Raw genomic sequence first — 6,697 nt, 5'->3', positions numbered from 1 at the left:
TGGGTAGGACCATAGGCCCACCACACATCGACGGGTCGACGACCCCAACCACCACCCACAATCCAACCTTTGTTTTCATTACTCATGGTGGTGTTGGGCGAGATTGTAGGCCCATCACACACACCACTGCATGGTGTGTGGCGGGTCTATGACCACAACCACCACCACTGACCCTTTTTATTTACCTCAGGTGTTTGGTGGGGATACCGGCCCGCCACACCAAGTTTTGGTGTGTGGTGGATCTATAACCCCACCAAGCACCCAACTATTTTTGTTTTGCATTGATCTTAGGTGTTTGATGAGTTTATAAACCATCTTTTATAAACTTTGTGATGAACAGGGAGTACCACTAGGATTGACATAGTTGATTTTCTTGACTGCAGGAGGACCTACCGATGCTAGAGTCATGGGAGAGATTCCCTTCGACTTAGAGTTTATGACCAGGGCCGACCTTCGAGGATAGAGCAGTAGTTGAGGCTATGGGTCTGTGATACATTATTTATGTGTCCGATTTTCAGGCGAACATGGGATTGCTGACTGCATTAGTTGAGAGATGGCACTCTGAGACATGTACGTTTCATTTGTCGATGGGTGAGATGACAGTCACCTTAGAGGATGTATATAAGATACTGCGGATATCGATCGTTGGGGAGTTGGATCCTTATGATCGAGAAGGAGACAAGGATGCACCGAGACGAGTATTTCAGGATCCAGGACTAGAGATGAGGGCAGAACATGTGGCTTGGGACACCATGACAGTGATAGGATTGGCACTACCGGCAATGTTGGCAGGAGTGATCAGTGGGTTCCTATGTTTGGATAGGGAAACACAAGGGTTAGCTGTGGGATGGGGGAGGACACTGGAGACATTGGTGACTAAGCACACCAGGTTTGCATGGGGGGCCGTATCTACTGGCACACTTGTATTATGAGCTGCATTGGTTTGTATATGATGGATCAACAAGATTGGGATGCAGAGTGACATTGCTGCAGGTATGTGCATATGAGCATCTGCCAGTTACACGTCCGATACACTTTAGAGGCAGGGGACATGGGCGCAGTTATGTGCATCTGTGTGATATGATTACTTCTCAGCCACAGATTGGGAGGCTAGAGTATTGGGACTGAGTGATTGATGAGGTAGACAGTGTAGTATGGTGGCCTTACTTAGATTGTGAGGAGTGGGAGGATTACGTAGTGGAGCTCCATATGTATTCAGGAGCAGGTATCTGATAGGAAGGAAACCATATATTATTGAGAGGCAGTTGATAGACAAGGTATGCAGGTAGAATGATAGGATACAGTGGATGCCGTGGGGGTCAGGGATGTATGCACAGACAGTGAGGGATCAGGTGCATTTGGGGCCATTATTGTCTTATGATCAGGTTGTGACACAGATGCTAGAGATGGTTCCTATGCCTTGGGATATTTGGGCAGATGTGGAGTATGCAGGGATGGATGCAAAGTACACTGCATATTGGGCAGAGCATCCATTTCCACGGCTGATGGATCCAGGGGAGCTGATAGAGGGAGACGGTGGAGGTGATGGATATGATAGTGGAGATGGAGGAGGTAGAGGTTGTCGACGGAGACAAGGTGCAGTGGTAGAGAGGAGAGTGGCTCAGAGGAGAGTGGCTCAGAGGAGAGAGGGCAAAGAGGAGAGAGGGAAAAGAGGAGAGATAGGTGCATGTAGTGAGGGGAAGAGGTGGATCGTCGTTACAGGTGCCAGCAGCACATAATCCCATAAAGGTATAGGGACAGGGATAGCGATAGGAGAAACCACAGGAGCAGCCACAGGGATAGGGTGAGGGGGGAGAGGAGGAGGATGAGATACCATCCTCGAGGGAGATTTGCCAGGGACAAACAAATGAGATCCAGGATCTGGAGCGAGATGTAGCTAGGCTCAGGAGACAACTGAGGGATATTGAGCAGGAGAGGGATTAGGCTATTCAGCTCTATACAGAGGTTGAGACAACACTAAGGAAAGGGAGACAGGCAATAGAGGACATAGGGGCTCGATATGCCTGTGTTCTATAGGCAGGGAAGGAGATAGCCTACTGGAGAGACCTGTATTATGGAGTTGTACCACCAAATCAACAGGGTAGGAGCTTTCAGAGACCATCGCGGACTACGACGACCACTGGAGGGAGAGATAGGAGACATGTGTCTAATGGTGGGGTCATGGGTCTTCCACCACCAGATAGAGGGGGTAGGAGAGACGATCGTGGGGAAGGTCCTTCCAGGGCTCAGACTCCGTCGAGGCTAGCTGGTTCCGAGGGAGGGAGTTCATCATAGCCTTAGAGGGCTCCCTATGTATCATTTTTGTACCATTTTTGTATGACGATGTAGACACCTTCGAGTGATTTTGTAGCCATATGTATTTTGACATCATTGTATCATGACATCATATATATATATATATATATGAGATGATTCATCTTTATGACAACTATATGCATGTGTACCTATGTGATGTTGCTTCTATGTGATGCTTGTTTCTACATGATGGTTATGATATGGATGCAAATATGTACATGATGAAATGCAATATTTTTGTTTTTTTATGTTTTTGTGTCATGCATGATGAAAATGTGAATGCATGAAATACAGATGAATATGATAATGCAAATAACTATTTACATGATGAGAATGTAAAATGTGCTAACATGTGTTGCGTGGAGGATGTGATGCAATTGTGATATCTATATGTACGAAATGCTAATATGTGGTAATGTAGGTGCAAACTACATGAAATGCAAATATTTTTGGCATGTCATTATACTCAGTCATGTGATAGAAGGCTACATGGACTCAGGAAGGACGATGGAGGTCAATCAAGAAAGGGGAATGGAAGATAGAAGATATGGAAGTGAAAGAGCTTCTTGTGCTTTTATCATCATTGAGCTTTATTATGGCAAATAGGTTATGACAATCCAAGTATATGTTCGACCCAGAAAGTCATTGTACTTGTTTGCATGGAGATCAGACAGTTGCAAACAAGGAATGCCCCAGTTCATATTAGACTCACAGTGTCCTCATATCCTTGGACAAGTCATAGCATTACTAAGAGACAATCCACAGACAACAAAGAAAAATAGGTGACGATACCCCATCCTTGCCTTTCTAGTCAAAGACATCCTAGAGATATAATCTCTAGTCAAAGACATCCCGAAAAATCTAAAAGACATGTCACCAAAAGATAAAATCAAAATAAAACCAAGACTCAACACCAACATCCACTGTAGTCCTCAAGTTTAGTGTCTCTTGTCACTTGTATAAGTCTTATTTGATTGTGGACACAATGTTTACTTTCACAAAAGGATAGATAGCACCAAACCATAATGTTGTATGAGTCTATTGGAAGATTTGATTTGTTGAAGCCCATTGTTGTTGTTGTGTCTCATCAGAAACTGACTGAATCCATGAAACTGATACTTTATTGTGAATAAGATGAAACTTTATTGCGGATCTGTGATGCAAGTGTTGCTTTATTGTGGATTGTGCGTGGATAGACTGAAGACAATTGGAAGAAACTATACTCCTTGGAACGTGTGATGCTCTTAGTTCCACACCCATCACTAGACATAGGATTTGCCTTAGCCACAGATAGGAGCTGATTTATTATGGATAGAAAGAGGTGAAAAGGAAGTTTTTTTAATTATGAATAGCTAACCAATCTTATGTAGATCAATAACAAGCCATGATGGGAATAGGTAAGTTTATTATGGATGGATAGGCTGTGAGTATGTGCAAAGTGGAGGATGAGATCAAATCTTGAAGGAGGGAGGAGCAATGTCTCTACACATGGTGTCGGTGACCCGGTTTTCACCATGGTACTTGCCCAAGGTGCCACCGAAGTGGTTTTCACCTTTGGACGGATTTATTTCTCTTTACAATTTTTTTTTTGTGTCACAAGGCACCTATTTGTCAGGTTTTCACCAAGTAACGATTTTTTATGTTTATGATTTTTTTGTATTTTTTAAATTTTCTGGTTTTTTTTTTTTGTATTTTTGATATTAGGATATGCTAAAGAGCTATGTGTAAAACCTGCGAAGGTGCATGATGTTGATAGGATCCTCCAAAGGTTCTCCCTCTGCTATCAAAATCTGATATGCACTGGATCCATAGATTGTTGTGATGATGTAAGGACCAAGCCAATTTGATTCGAACTTGTCCTTCTTTTGTCTGTCTTGTTGATTCTTGTGATTTTCTCTAAGAACTAAGTCACCCACCTCAAATGTGTGAGGCTTTATCTTATAATTGTAGTTGCATTGTTCCTTGACTGAATGATGTTTATCTTGAATGATTGTCTTCCTTGATGAAGGAACTAAGATAGAATTACTAGTGTGTGGACTACACAGGCCTGTATGCGTGCCACCTAAAGAAGTTTGGGAATCCCTGATAACAAAGTCCCTTGAGGAAGCTCCATTAAAGGTCCATGATGTATCACCAGAAGGAAAAGGATATGTGAAACAAGTGAATGAGTGATGAAGGATTATGATTGTGAAAAGAAGTGAAAGTAGGATAGCATGATGGAGACTTAGGATCAACAAGTGTTCTTTTTGACTTGAAATTTTAGATCTTTTGGCCCCAGTTATTTTGATATTAGGGGACATAAACTCTTGTTCTTTTTTCTTCATAGGATTTTTATCCTTGACTTTGATTTTTGCAGAGTCCAACAACTTTTGATTTTGATTTGGACTAAAGGACTTTTCTTTATTTTTTACTTTTAAATTTTTCTTTTCAAAGCTTGATTTTTCATCCCCAATGAGTAAGGGCTTTTCTAATTCTTGTTGATCCAAGTCTAGGAGCGGATGAAATGGTAAAGCTATGTGAGTTCTCAAGAGGGATGGAAACACGCTCAATAGATTATTTGTTGGAAACACTCTTAGGACTATTGATATCAAGAGTTGCTTGCACCACTAGAGGATATTTGCATTCGAACTTAGTAGCCACAACACTAGGTGGTTCACACCCAATTCCTTGTAAATTGTTTATAGATTGTTCTTGTCAACTGAATATGTTAGGAGATGGTGGGAGTTGATCAACATGAAAGATATACTCACCACATCCCAGGTCTTTAACCTTGAATTTTTCTGTTAGCTCTGTTTGTTTTGATGTAGAAGCTTTCAATGATTCTGGATCCACATATGTTGATGAAGGAATAGCCTCTCGATTGACTGGGATTGTTATTTTTGATCTAGGTTGCAGATTGTTGCAATATATGATTGGGTTTGGATCAACTTTGATGGTCACTTCAACTCCATTGTGTGGGAACTTGATACATATGTGATGAATAACTCTCATTTCATGAATCCATTGACATCCCAAGAGTATATTGTATGTGAGTGCTAGATCAAGGACTTGACAAACCACATCCTTTGTAACTGGCCCTACTCTGAGAGGTAAGGTGACTCTGCCTTTAGATGAACGCTCTTCGTCATCATATGCTTTTATGGTAATTTTGTTTGTAGCATTCACAACTTTTTCAGAATATCCCAATTGCTTAAGAGTATTCAATGTACATATATTGAGACCGACTCCTCCATCTATCAGGACTCGTTTTATTCGATGTTTGTGTAGGAAGGCTTAAATGTGTAAATGTGCATTATGCGGTTAGCTTACAGAGGTGTCGTCAACTTTGGTGAATGTAAGGGAATGTGGAACGGAAAGGTATCCCACCATGGCTTGAAACTGGTCCACGTTCAGATTAGTGGGGACAGAGGTTTATCTCAAAATTTTATCAAGGATGGCTTTATGTGCAGGAGATATGCGTAAAATTTCAAGGATGGGGATAAGCGCGGGTGTCTTCTCTAACTATTCTACTAGGTCATACTCAGGTTTGGCCGATGAGGAAGTGGTGGTTTTAGCTCGAGCACCTTGCAAAGTGACCTTACCTCAACGGGTTGTAACATTACATTCAGAGGTAGATTCAGAAGAAGGTCCAATGCCTTTTAGGAAAACTTTGGGTCTTTGGGTAGAATTTTTCAGGTGTTTTGTCCTTTATGATAATGGTAGAGACATAATTGTCCATCAAAATGTGATTAACAGTTGAATCATAGTTATAGGATGCTTTGGTATAGTTGGATTGCTCATCTGTGGCTTTGGCTTTTCCCTTGTCATGTTTAGGGAATGGTTCCTTAAACATCTCATGTTCTTGGTTGGATGAATGTCCTTCGATCTCAATGTCACTTCTATCAATAAGATCTTGTATAATGTTCTTCAACCGATGACAATTTCTTGTTTTATGTCCCTTGCTCTTGTGATATTCACAATACTCATCGTCATTCCACCAATTTGGTTTGACCTTTGGCTCATATGGAGGATTGTTTGGAATTGTTATTATGTTGTTTTCCACTAGCTTCTTGAAAGCCGATTCAAGTGGTTCTCCCAATGGGGTATTTCCTTCGTGGTTTGGAAGCCGTTTGAGTATTCAATTGGTTGTTTGTAGAACTTGATCCAGAAAGAATGATTTTGGGTCTCATTGTGTTAGCATCAACAACACCATCATTTACTATGTTCTTGTTCTTATTCCAAAATCATGGCTTGTCTTTTCCTTTAAAGTCCTCTTTGTTTTCTTTGAATATCTTAATGTCTCCTTGTTCAATTAAGACCTTCTCTATTGCTAAGCCTTTCTCAATGACATCCTTGAAAGTGGACAAACAAGCTTTTCTGAAGTCATAACCAATTTCTTTGT

The sequence above is a fragment of the Cryptomeria japonica genome, chromosome 6, assembly GCF_030272615.1.
Source record: "Cryptomeria japonica chromosome 6, Sugi_1.0, whole genome shotgun sequence".
NCBI classification, from domain to species: domain Eukaryota; kingdom Viridiplantae; phylum Streptophyta; class Pinopsida; order Cupressales; family Cupressaceae; genus Cryptomeria; species Cryptomeria japonica.
This window is presented reverse-complemented; position numbering follows the sequence as displayed.